General features: G+C 40.4%; 1 non-coding gene across 1 annotated transcript; it reads left to right on the forward strand.

The window, feature by feature from the left end:
• Nucleotides 1-2,117: 2,117 nt before the first annotated feature.
• Nucleotides 2,118-2,224, forward strand: LOC111815239. The gene has a single exon (XR_002819971.1). It is a non-coding gene; the product is annotated as a U6 spliceosomal RNA (small nuclear RNA).
• Nucleotides 2,225-13,833: the final 11,609 nt, after the last annotated feature.

Consider the following 13,833-nt stretch of genomic DNA (forward strand, 5'->3'; position numbering starts at 1 on the left):
CCAACCACACAGAGACAAGAGCTCTAGCCAGTTGACCTCACACCCAATTCCAGAGCAGTAAGGATCAACAATGTCAGAAATGATCAAGAAATGTCTCTCAAGGAAAAGACTTAAAACATAACATTCAGTGCTGGTTAGTGTCCAGTGTTAATAAGAGTGAAAGCTGATATATCATTTCTGGAAGGCAGCTTGGCAGGAATCATCAAGATCCTTAGGAAATTCACTTCCTTTAACCTAGTAATCCCTTCTCTAAGAATCTATTCCTGGGTAATGTCAGAGATACTGACAAACATTAGTACTCAGTTATTGGAGCTTTGTTTGTGATTCAGAAAAACCAAAAGCACCCAAAGTCATCAATAACAGAGGCAGAGTAAAATATAATACCTCACCAGAATGTCTTCCAAGTTGATTTAGAAGACTATCCAAGGATATAGGAAAATGTTTTTACTATAACACAAAGCCATATGACACAAACTTGGAATGTGTTGAGTCAACTTGGTTAAGCTGGAATGGATAGTGATTCCCAGATGTCTGGTCCCTATATAGGTTAGAGATGGCTGTGGGGGAATTTGTGTGAGATTTGGAAGGCAAAATATGACAAAGTAGCCATTGGTTTCTGAAGGTGTTTGTGATCAAATCTGTAAATTTAGATAGAGAGGTAACAAATGGGCTGCAGGCCTGCTCCTCTCTGTGTCCAGTATGTCTCAGACTGCTGACCAACCAACAGACTGTCAACAGGTCCATACAGAATACCTCAATGTGGGGCCAACAACCTTCTATAGACTTCTTTTTATCAGTTTATTTGGTACAGGGTCTCACTACACAGCTTGGACTCATAGTGATCCTCCTGTTTTCAACCTCTCCACTGCTGGGATTATAGGCACTACCTCACTGGCCCTTCCATAGACTTCTTCAAGGAGTCTTTTCTCTGGTCACTTTGTGGCGAGATACATATCTAGCATTTGTTTTTCTTGGTCCAGCAACATGAATTTATTGTCTTACAGTGCCAGAGGGCAGATGTTCAGAACCAGTCTTGCAAGGTTTGGAATCAAAGTGCTGGAAGGGCTGGTATTTTCTGGAGGCTCTAGGGGAGAATTCACTGCCTTCCTTTCTTATCCTATGACCCCTCCCATCATTCTAGTTGTTATCATATTTGCTACTAAAGAGTCAAATCTTCTTAAAAGGACAGTTAGGCTGGAATGAAGGTCAGTAGCAGAGTGCCTGGGTAGCAATTGCCAGGCCCTAGGTTCTACCAAAAAAAAAAAAACCCAAAACCTAGTACCACAAAAAACTAAAAAGGGAAAGGACACCTGATATCACATTGGACCCAGGTATTGGTCATGGCTGAGTTCTCAACTGGCGGATTAGTGACTCTTCTTCCAACATTTCCAGGTTGGGCCTTTACCTCTCTCCTTCCTCGACTGTGCAAGCCCTAATTCTTATAGTCAGTCCCATAACATGTGCCTTCCCTCTCTCTGAATATTAACTTGTTTGTCTAAAAAACTGAAGAACCAGAGAGACTTTCTCTAAAGAATTCTGATATTAATTTGAGAGCCTCAGAACATTATACAAGGAATATATATGGCAGAGTAAACTGTGGGCTCATTCAAAAAGGTCAAGGCAAGGGGATGTTTTTAAAGAAAAAATGAAGATTATATCATATATTTAAAAATAATAATCCTTGGCCACAATGACTACTAACAAGCATGACGTCAGTCCAAGGTTGCACCAACTCTTGCTGGGCAGATGTCCTTACAGAAAGTACTTTTGGATAATGTCACAGTCGCTTTGGCACAGAGTTGTGTTTCTGGCAGTCTTTTGTGATAGTTATTACCAGGGCTCTCTTCCTTCACAACCTCCCGGATTTACTTACTTCTGTGGTTAGGGTTGGCACAAATGACTCCGTTTTGATTCTGACGATTTTCACATTTCTTTCGCAAATTGATAAAAAAAAAATCCCAGGGATGTGAAAAGGTCTGCTTATCAATGTGCAAAACACTGAAAGAAGGGTGTCATTTTGCTAGTAAATACTAATGTCCAAGAGGTAAGAATGTGTGGGAAGATAGAGGAAGAGGCTGAAGATACAGCAAAAGAGGAGCTTTGAAAGAACAAGCAGGGTGCTCACTTCACCATCACATATAGTAAGATTGTAATGATACAGAGAAAATTAGCATGGCCCCTGTGCAAGGATGACACCCAAATTCCTGAAGCATTCCATATTTTTAACTTTTTTCTCTTCTCAGTTTCTTATAACATTTCCCCCAATTTTGCATACATAGATCTAGTAACCTAAAAAACAAATTTGAAGACAAAACTATGCAATACAATTCATATCGTTGAATTCATATTAATTTGTTGAGTGAAATCCTGTATCATTTCTAATTTTTTTCATTATCAGTATCTTGTACTCTCTTTAAAAAAGAAAAAAGAAGTAAGAGCAAGATGGGAAGGAAAGAGACCTAGCGCATTTGAGAAGAAACTGACCTCACTAGGAGAGGAATCCAGGCAATGGAAGGAACCTGGAAAGAAAGGCATGGAAGCAGGTGTGTGCGCAGACTCAGTGGTAGGAAGTGGAAGGATTTCTTTCTTGTAGCTTCTATTTTCTCTGTGAGCTGGAAGTCAGTTCACATGGTAAGATGTGGGGGAAGTGTCTGACTCTGAAGTGTGAGGAGTGAGAAGAGCTTTGGAATCACTCTTGTGAGGCAGGAGGAGGAGCTGGTAGGAGGATGCTGATAGCCAGGGAAGAGCAGCAGCAGTATGCCGGGCCCTCGCCTTGTCTGGGCACATTCAGCAGTTGGTGCAGGAGAGAAAAGGTAGAGAGCAGGAAGGGGTTCCAGGCAGGCAAGGAAACAAGGAAGCTTAAGGTCTCTGATGCAATCCTCCTCCCTATTCCTCCATGCGTGCAAAAATTGAAGCCACAGAAAGGATAGAAAGCTGATCTGGGACTAAACCCAGGTTTCCTGACTGAAGAACAGTGTCATGGCATGGAAGTGTGTGAAGCTGCTCAAAGTCTGAACTCCTGACCTTTGTTAGAATTGCTGGGGCAGAGGAGGTGACCAGAAAAGGAGATTGCTATCCAAATGCAGATCTCCAGGCCCCCACCGGCTGTCTTGGATTAGAAGCACATGATGAGCGACCCTGGCATTGAACCCATGTCCCCAGTGGTTCTGAAGCACAGTGAGGTCTAGTAATCACAGTAGGGTGGAGTGTTTGGTTTCTGGGTGGAAAACAATCAGAATCAAGAAACAAGGGGAGGCACATGTACTGTTCAGTGTGGAGAGGCTAAATGTGCAGAAATCTGGGGAAGAGGTTGGGTATCAAGAAGGTCAATAGATACCAGCCAGTGGTTTCTTTAGCAAAGTGGAAAGGGCTGGTGTTAGCAACAGGCCAGTGAAAGAAAGCGCGAAGACAACTTCTACCCATCAGCCTTAGAATTACTTCTCTTATGAACACCCCCACCATTGTGTGTCCTGTTTCTTTCTACTTCCTGACTCGCTCTGGTTTCCTGCTCTCTAAGCTGCAGCTCTGGGAGGAAAAATCTGGCCTATTATATCCATCCTTTTGTTTTGGCTTTAATTTTATTTTTTTAACAACTGGGGATTGAACCCAGGGGTGCTCTACCACTGAGCTACAGTCACAACTCCTTTCTAAACTTTTTTATTTTGCGAGAGGGTCTTGCTCAGTTGCCCAAGTGGGGTTTGAATTTATAATCCTCCTGCCTCATCCTTGCTCCGTGCTGGGATTAATGTGTGTACTACTATGCCGGGCCTTGTATCTCACATGTATGGGCTAGAGAAATTGAATAATAACAGGAAAGTACCTTGACAAATGAAGTTAATAGTCACCATTTTCTATTTTAATATAGAATTACAAAACATTTGGGGGAAAATGTCCATATTATTTTGGTTTAATCAACTCTGAAATTTTATGCTATATAGCAACATTTCTGGGTTCAGAAACCTCTCTCTGTGACCCTAGCTTCCCCACCTGCGGCCTTCTGAAGATCTGAGAAGACTGATCTTGATTATTCCATCTCCAATACCCAGTATGATGTTGCCTGTAAGCTACAAGGTGTTGAACAAGAAGTGATTTAAGGCAACATCTCTGAGCCATTCCTTGTTGAGCCTTCCTACTTGGCAGAAGAAATGGATTTTTTTTTCTGTTGGATGGTGCTGCACCACAACTGTGATGGACTCCTCATAACGAACAATGCCAAAGGCCATGATCTTTAGTCTTCCACAAAGGAAATGACTCTTGTTTTCCAGGGTAAATACTCTACCCAGTGCCATAGCTGAGAAAGAAAATTTCAGAGGGAGAACATTTAGAGGGAGCTCATAAGCAAGACACAGAGCAGTGCTTCTCAAGATTAAGGAAACAAAGTCTAAGCCCCTGGTGATAGAAACAAGGGACCTGCCACAAGCATGCTATTTTCAGTCACATCAAAGGAGGCCACTTTGATGTCACATATGTACTGCTGTGATGGAAGAAAATACCCAGCCTGGACCAGAACTTTCCCTTTATTACAATAAACAAGGTTTACCAATTGCTTTGGTGAATAACAATTAGAGGCTGAAAGCAAATTCACTATGGAGATTTATTATTTGTGTAGTACCTAATGAATCGGAACTACACAGTTCTCATTTGTTCAGTTATTCTCAACAATACTTGGTTTTCAAAATTTCTAATTATTATTATTATGGACTTCTAGACCCAGAGACTCCCCAGAAAATAAGAATCTAAAAGCAGGTAATGACCAATCTATGCATCCTGCCTACCCTAAATTCCTATCAGGTTAGGCCTTAATAGGGTTTAGTTCAAGTTCAGTGAACACCAGCACACATAAGCAGTGCTCGAAATCTGTAGAATAAAATTCACATGCTATCTGCCAACATTTTAGGTTCTACATCTCAATATTTTATACTTTGTACCACTTTCACCATCACAAGCATAAATCTTATAAATGGGTTTCATGTATTTCTAGCCTATTATAATAACAGCTAGCTATAGCTTTAATGCCAAAAGACGGCGTTTTCTTCTATCATTAATCTTTCTCCAGCTTGTGAGCTGGAAAAATCATAACGATGGGAGTTGTCATAATGAACCCAAACAGTAATTGAAATAAGAAAACAGAGGAAGAAAATTGAAAAAGAAAATATCTTTCCCACAGCACCACAGATAAATGACTCTACTCTCTCATGATCCCAAATCCACATGGTTGTATTTGTTCTTGCCAAGATCATTAGGTACCAAAGGACCATTTGACATAGGTGCAAATGATATTTTAAATAAAAGTAATGTATTGATAATAAAGAGCATATCTCTACTTTCTCTAGGTTCCTGTCTAGTCTGCACAGATTCAAGAGTTAAGAATGCGTTTCAAATACTTAATATAAAGTTTATATGAATGAGGCATGAAAGTGAGCAACCTGTCTCAACCAATTTGCTTAAACTGAGATAAGCAATTACTCCTAATAAAGCAATCAAGGACTTGAATGAGAACAGGTTTAGAGCTAACTTGGTTAGGTATTAATTTGGAGATTTAAAAGACTCTTTCCACTGCTCTTTTCTCCTCTTTAAAAAAAAAAAAAGAGATGTTTTCAAAGTTATTTCCAGTCATTTTGATAAGTTACATCTTTCTGTCATCCTGAAGCAGTTAACATACAAAGAGAATTACTAGAGAATATGGAGAAATTTATAAGACTGCTAAATCATCCTGACACCCTCCAGGTCCTGATAGATTTAGTAATGAGTTCTACAATGAGATTCCAGACAAATGAAGTCATTAAATGCTTGATCTGGATGAAAAAAGGGTGGCCTTCGTGGGAAGCAGCAAGAACTGCTGTTGGAAAGGCTGTCCTTGACCATTGTGGGGCTATTTAGCAATGACACCACAAGAAGGTGTTACTTAGGCTAAACTGATCTTAATTTCATTACTGTCCCTTTTCTCACTGCCCAAGTAGCTTGGCCCAGTGCTTAACTTCCCTCCAGGTAAGTTAATGACAAAAAGCCATGACCCTGGCCTAACTTTTGTGTTTTATTACAAGATAGTAAACCAGACATTCTTAAACTAGAGAAATTGTTTACCTTCCAATCTTCCTATTTACTTCTCCTAACATTCAACCCAATTCATAAGCAAAAACACAAAATCAAAGAAGTACTGGTTTAAGCCCATGGCTGTCCATTCTGGGGCACATTGAATAGCTGAGGGAGCTCTTGAGACATTCTGATGCCCAGCCCCTTCTCCAGGCCACCTATGGCCAATACTCTATATGGGACTGGGTGGGGGTATCTGTTTCTAAAGTTCCATAAGTGCTACCAGTAGGCAGTCATGGAGAACCTTTAGGAAAGTTGAATCAAGCCTATGGGATGTGCTTTGGGTTTTCAAAAAGACAGCTAGTATCTTTAGTAATTAGGAAAATGTAAATCAAAACTACATTGAAATTCTATCTCATCCCAGTCAGAATGGCTACATGAAGAACACAAAAGAATAAATGCAGGAGAGGATTGGGGGTGGGGACACTACACTGCTAGTTGGAATGTAAATTATGCAGCTACTATGAAAGTCAATATGGAGGTTCCTTAAAAACTAAAACTAGAACTACCACTGAACCCAGCTATATACCTCTCTTTGGAATAAACACAAAAGAATTAAATTCAGCATGCTGTAAGGATACCATCATATCTATGATTCTTGTGGCATAATTCACAACAGTCAAGTATGGAACCAGCTTAGGTGTCCATCAACAGAAGAAAATGTACAGTACTGTACAACCAAAAACATATATACACATTTCAGGAAAAGAAAAATGGCATGATGTTTTTTCAACAGGTGGTATTATCTTCTTATGGGGGACCCTAGAGAATGTGGTATTTTGCAAATAACCACTATATTGCTGCCCTTTAAAGAAGAAATTAAAAATGAATGTGCAGCAATCTGACCAAGGTTACCCAAGCAGCAGTTCACTGTACTAATAAATGTCTGGAAGCTAATGATCATCGTTGAGCACCTCTTATAATTGTAGAGGCCAAAGGCAGCTTGTATTAATCTCATGATATCACAATAAATTTAGTATTAAACTATTTATACAAGTTTTTCTTGAAGTGTGTATACATTTTGGTGCACTCTGTATGTAATGTACATACATATGTAGCATGTATTACGGTATATATTATATATAACATACATTATATATGTGATAGAGAGTTATTCAGCCATAAGAACAAGATGATGCCACTTGCAGAAAAGTAGATGGAAGCAGCGATCACCTGGCCAACAAAATAAAGCAGACTCAGAAAGGTAAGTATTACATGTTTTCCCTAATATGTGGAATCTAAAAAAGATGACAAGAAAGTAGATGAGCAAGTGTCACGAGGTAAGAGGAAGGGATTAAGGGGAAGGAGAGAGGACATATAAGGGAGAGTGTATATGATCAATATTGTACACATAATAAAATGCCACATTGATAATTCCAACACTCAGAAGGATCACTGTAAGTTTGAGGCCAAACTGGGCTACACAGCAAGACCTTGTCTCAAAAAACATATATACCACATTGAAATCCAATATTTTATAAAATTACTAGGCAATAGTAGAAGTATACTTTTTGAAAGAGGTATTTGTTGAACCCTGACTAGGTGCAGCACTGGGGCTAGAGTTGGAAGTCTCTGGGAGCCTGGGGCATGAAGGCACGTGAAGGATGATTTACACATGAGGGAATTATCTACGGCAAGACTTTCAGTTTCATTTAAAAGGCCTCAAATTCAATCACAATGCTAGCTCTAGAGCCCCCAGAGGCCTAATAAAACAGGAAGAATCAAATAAAAAATAAAGAATTGATATCCACCCAAAACTCCCACACTCCCTCTTTCCTCTCTATAGACAGACCTATGGAGACCTCTCCGACTTCAAAAGATCTTTTATGCAAAGCGCTCATTAGCCTCATGGGAAAATTAAGCTGATTTCTTCTTTAAAAGGAAAAATTCCTACTTAACTTGAGGAAAATGATATTTCACTGTTATATCACCTACAGCTATTCTGCTGCACATTGTGACTTTACCGACACCATAGGATACTGGGTTATAGGACAGGTGATAGAGCAGAGGGTGGAGCAGGACAGCTGGAAATGACATCATGGAGGGTGTGGTGGACTGGTGAACAGTCACCTTGTCACACCCTCTGAACTGAGTTAGGGAGGTGCTGGGTGTGGAAAGGAGAACTGGAGGGGAAGGAGTGTGCTGGTGATTCTCCTGGAGAAGAGTGTCACAGTGGTTTTTCTGATATGAACTCAGCAGTCCTAATAGTCCTCATTGTTCCTGAGGGTGGTTGTGGTTCTTTTCAGGGAAGTCTGGTCCTTACCTTGAGCATCTCCTCCTGGCTCTGGTGCAGAACCTTAATCTTGGTGGCCCAGACTTCCTAGCTCCCACCACTGACCTTGGGGCCTTGGGATCCAGGCCCTCAGCAGGATTCTTTGGGTAGACAGATCTCCCACATGGTTTTTCATTTTCATAAAATAATCCTATAAATTATGTGTCTTGTATTAAATCTTTTTCCTTATAAGCCCTGGTTGTCACAGAGGGACTTCTAGATAACTTATTTTTTTCTTCTGGTGCTGGGTATTGGGCCCAGGGCTTTCACATTGAGCCAGCCACATACCCAGCACTTGAGACAGGGTCTCTCTAAGTCACTCAGTTGCTCAGGCTAGGTATGAACTTGTGATCTTCCTTCCTCAGCCTCCCCAACTTGCCACCTGTCTTAGTTACTCTTCTCTCATTGCTGGGACAAATATCCAACACTCAAAATGAGGGAAGGAAAGATTTATTTAGCTCACAGTTACTGAAGATTTCAAGACACTGGTGAAGTTGGGGTGCTGCCTTGTCTAGGATGACCCTCTCCACATCTCTGAGAAATCACAGGCTAGCCAGTTTAATAGTTCGTGTCTCCCTGGCCCCGCCCTTCTGGCCCTGCCCTGGTCCTCTGGCCCGCCCCTCAAGCTGCTCCTTGCTCTTCCATCTGCCTCTGCTCCACAGCTTACATGAGGCTTTGAGGGGACAACTAGACACAAACCATAATACCACCACACTCAGCTTCCTTCATGACCTTTTCAAAGAGTGGGTCCTGGTGCCTTGCCTTGAAGTTCTCTGCAATCATTATGAGCCAAATGTTTGGGGGACAAAAGCGACAGGTCAAGGAGGAAAGAGAAAAGAGAGAGGAGGAAGGGGTGGAGTGGCAAAGCTTTGTCTCTTACTCTGTTTAATGGGAGCTGGTATTTATGATAAATTTTCTGGGTTTTCCATCAACCAAAACTTTTGGGTAAAATGTAATTTGTAATAAAACATTTAGGTTTACCAGGTTAATTTGAATTGATTTTCTAAGAGACATTTTTTGCAATCTTGATTTTTAAAAATATGCATACACTTAAAATACACAATATCTTTGACTCTGAAATTCCACTTCTAAGAACATGTGCTAAATAATAAATAAATAAACATCAAACATAAAACCAAGATTCATGTCTCAGTCACTTCTCATCAGTGGAACAAAATACACAGCACTCACAAGTTAAAGAAGAGATTTATTTTGGCTCAGGATTTAGTTCATGGTCAGCCGGGTACAAAGCAGAAACAGGACAGCAGAGGGGATGATGGAGGCAAAGGTACTTGAGCCAAGGTCGCCAGAGAGCAGAGAGAGAAAGGAGGAGCCAGGGAACAGAAGATATCCTTCCAGGTCAGGTCCGCCAGGGACCCAGCTCCAAAGAGATCCTCTCCTAAGAGCACATTCAGCTCAGACAGCCATCAGTGGATGAATCCACATAAAGCAGTCACATGAGAATTTGTGGGGAAATTTTAGCTACAAACCCTAAAAATTACCTTGGAGGAGGTTCACTGCAGTGCAATTTATAACACCAAAACTTTCATAATAACCTAAGTGAGGATACATTGGTCATATATAACATTGGTTATATATTTATGAAGTATGATAACATGGTGCATGTATAAACTTTTATTACAGTAAAGGATGCATTGACGCTCATTCTCCTTGACATATTCTCCCCACCCTTTGAACACACTTAATTTGTCCTTCTTGTCACTTTCTGAAGCAGTTCTGGAAGTTGCTTTCACTCATAAAGTCTTTACCTATGTCAATATCTTCAAGTGTTTTGCCTTTTCTGTTTTCCAGCATATTTAAAGTTTCTGTTTTAATATTTAGGTCTTTGATCCATTTTGAGTTCAGCTTGGTGCATGGTGAGAAATATGGGTCTAATTTTGATCTTTGGCATATGCAGAGCTAATTTTTCCAGCACCATTTATTAAACAGTCTACCTTTCTTCCAGTGAAAGTATTTGTCCCCTTTGTTAAAGATAAGGTGGCTGAGTGTGTCTAGAGTTGTTTCTGCATCTTCTAATCAGTTCCATTGATCTTCAGGTCTGTTTTTGGCCAGTACCGTGCAGTTTTTATCACAGTAGCTTTAAAGTATAATTTCAAGTCAAGGATTGTGACACTCTCTACCTTCCCTTTGTTGCCAAGAATCGCCTTTGCTGTTCTAGGTCTCTTCTGGTTCCAAATGAATTTTAGGATTGTTTTTTCTAATTCTGTGAAAGGAAGTAGTCTTTCATGAGTGTCTTTTAGTTGTGTTGTTATGGCCACATCTGTGTACTGAGTTGACTGAAAACATTCACCTTTCATGGTTATTTAGCTTCTAGGAGAAGCTCAAGGTCCAGCAGTGCCACATCTAGTGGGCTAAGGAAAACGAGGACACACCACGATATTTTTACAAGCTTGCCTTTCCACTGGATGGCACTTGACAGAAACTTGTACCACATGTTTAACACATATTATAAAGACATTGACAAAAAAAAAATTTCCAGAACTACTTCAGAAAGTGTCAAGAATGATGGCATAAGTGTATTCAAAATGGGGGAGAATGTTTTGAAGGGGATTAATGGCAGTGTGTCTTTTACTGTAATAACTTTAAAAAAAATAAGTATTCATCATATATTTTGATTACCCTTGTACTTTGACACATTCACATGATCCTTGGACCACGAGGCTCCTTTGGTGGTACATCCAGGGCCATGGTGGGCAGAGTGGGAAGAGCTCAAGCCTGAAGGGGCCATATGGGTGGGGCTCTGGGTCTCAGATTCCTGGTTCAACTTCAAAACCTTTAATTTTTAAAATTTTTATGGAAGGTACTTCAGAAAATTAATTCTTCTGCCAACACTATTAGGAAATGACCAACTACTGCTGGACTAAAAAGATGTTTATAGTACTTTTAGGTGGAAAAAAGCAGATTGCAAACTAGTGCTTCCATGTGAGCCTGTGTATACACACACAATGGAAACAACACATGCAGAAATATATGTAACAAGGAGCAGCTTATTCTTTTCTACATAATTCTCAACATTTCAGGGGTTTTAACCATTCACTCAAGTCAGTATTTAGCTACTAATTCTTCCTCTTTCACATAAGAATCTTCAAACTATTTGTTGCTCTTCCCATTGCAGAGGTAGAGAGGCCACCATGGGGCCTGGGTCAGTGAGTTACTGCAGAATTGAGAAGCAGTCACAGCTCCCTTAGTAGCTGCCGCTCCTTTTCAAATTCCACTGCTTCAAGCATTACCACAGAACACTTCAAGTCTTTCAAACCTTATATACTTGAGTTGGTAGAAGGAAAAAAAAAAAAAAAGCCAACCATATGTTTCCACAGCAAAAACATCAAGTTTTTACGTATTCTGTGCACCTTGAAATTATAAAGTGGAAAAATGGTAATGAGGAATTAATAACCAGGAGCAGATGGCCAGGTAAGTAGAAGCTGGCAGGTAGGGAAAGGTGTGGCCCTCAGGAAAAGCGAGGGTGGCAGAGAGCAGGCGTCTTGTTGGTGAGATGCATGCGTGACTTCCCAGTGCAAGGGACGGTGGTGTGATGGTGAGGACAGTGGTGACGGTTTCTGTGACACGACCCTGGAAGACTGTGGTATATCCGGGTACTTTATGCCTATTATCTCTTGATCCTCCCAGCATCCTTTGAAGTGGAACTATTACCCCATTTTCCTGAAGAGAAACCTGAAGCATGCAGACTATCCTGTGTTGATGCCAGGATTCGAAGTGCTCCCTCAGTTTTACCCTAAGCATTCTCAAACTAAGATGTAAGCCAGACAATTTGCCTTTCTTGAGGGTTAGAAACATTGTTTTGTTTGTTTGATAAGACTGAGAAGCATAAAGACAAAAGGCTTGTGATCCCAACAAATGTAGGTTCAAATTCTGGCTCTGCTGTATTTCTGTTTATAGTGCTTAAGTTTCATCTATGAAGGGGACTGAAGATACTTGTCCTGCTGTAAGATTTTTTTTTATATTTTTAATATCAATTTTATTGAGAAAGAAATGCCATCAAGACAGTTTCAAAACAGGTTAGTAGGACAGTTACAATAATTAATACATTGCCTATTGCTGTCTTCATAGTAGTTATTCATAGTACAAGCTGTAGACATGATATCTTGTCTAAACACTATTCGTACAATTCTTTCTTCTCATTGAAGTAAGAGAAAGTAGCTGCATATCTATCCTAACTATTTTATATATCCTGCTATAAGATTTTTATATATAAATCCTTGCACACTGCAAATGGGTACAGAGTAAGCGAAAGCTGATGCTGTTATTAAGGCAAGAAGCTCAAGCAAGTGAAAGGATTTAATTGAACAGCATTTTAAACCATTTTACTATTTAAAAAAAAAACCTCTTAGGTAAATGGACCTGGAAGTCATGTTTTCACATGATAATGGTGTAAGTTACTGTGTAAAGCAGAAGATTCCGTAGGGAAAAAGTGCCCTACTAATAATTAATTGTGCTAGCTGACAGTGGTGGCACACACCTATAATCCCAGCACTGTGGGAGACTGAGACAGGAGGATGACAAGTTTGAGACCAATCTAGGCAATTTATATTCTGTCTCAAAACAATTATTCTGAGATAATAAGTGCAAACAGACTCCAGCCTGGGCAAACAAGGATAGCCAATAAGCAATAGTTCTTAGCCCATGACTATGGTCCTGGTCCTGGTCCTGGTCCTTTCCTGACCTATCAGATCCTACTGTGGATTGCCAGTAGGCTAAGGAATGAGAAACACCAAAAAAGCAAATTCCAAGGCTGGGCATGTAGCTCAGAAGAGAGAATCTGTCCAGCCCTTGTGAGGCCTTCAGTTTCATCCCTGTATTGCAAAACCACAACAAAACCAAACAAAAAAACAAATTCCCCAGGCCACATATTTGTAATCCTCAGGAGATTCTGAATTTCTACTGGCTTTTACTTAAATGAGTTGTATATTTCTTTAACATTATCTGAAAAAACTACTCCTCACCTAGAATACATGCTCTGATATCGCATGTGTCATGTGACCCTCCCTGTTCCTCTGAGGTCTTTGTAAAGATAGACTGCATGAGCTGGCTGATAGAAATTTAAAGTTAAAATATATCTCTTCCTTCAAGACACTCTGCTGCATGGGTAGCCGTGATTATCTGGCTCCGGCAGTGCATTTCCTGAGAGTTAAGGACTTCTTGCACTGGCGTGATAGTTGGCGTGCCCGCAGCACTTCTCATTCACAGAATACTAGGATATCAAACCTTGCAGACATTCTTTAGTTCAACCCTTCAGAGCTCAAGAGATACGTTGGCTAAGGCCGCACACCAAGCTCACCGCCCAAGAACAACCTGAACCCAGGACTATGTCCACAGCGCACTGTTCTTTCCGTTATTTCACAGCTGCTCCGCTGTAAAAACAGTCCTGCCAGCGCAAAGCACAATACAGTAATACCAAAAATAACTCATGATTTCAGGCTCGTCAAAGT

This window comes from Octodon degus, unplaced genomic scaffold (assembly GCF_000260255.1).
Source record: "Octodon degus isolate 3935 unplaced genomic scaffold, OctDeg1.0 scaffold00001, whole genome shotgun sequence".
NCBI classification, from domain to species: Eukaryota; Metazoa; Chordata; class Mammalia; order Rodentia; family Octodontidae; genus Octodon; species Octodon degus.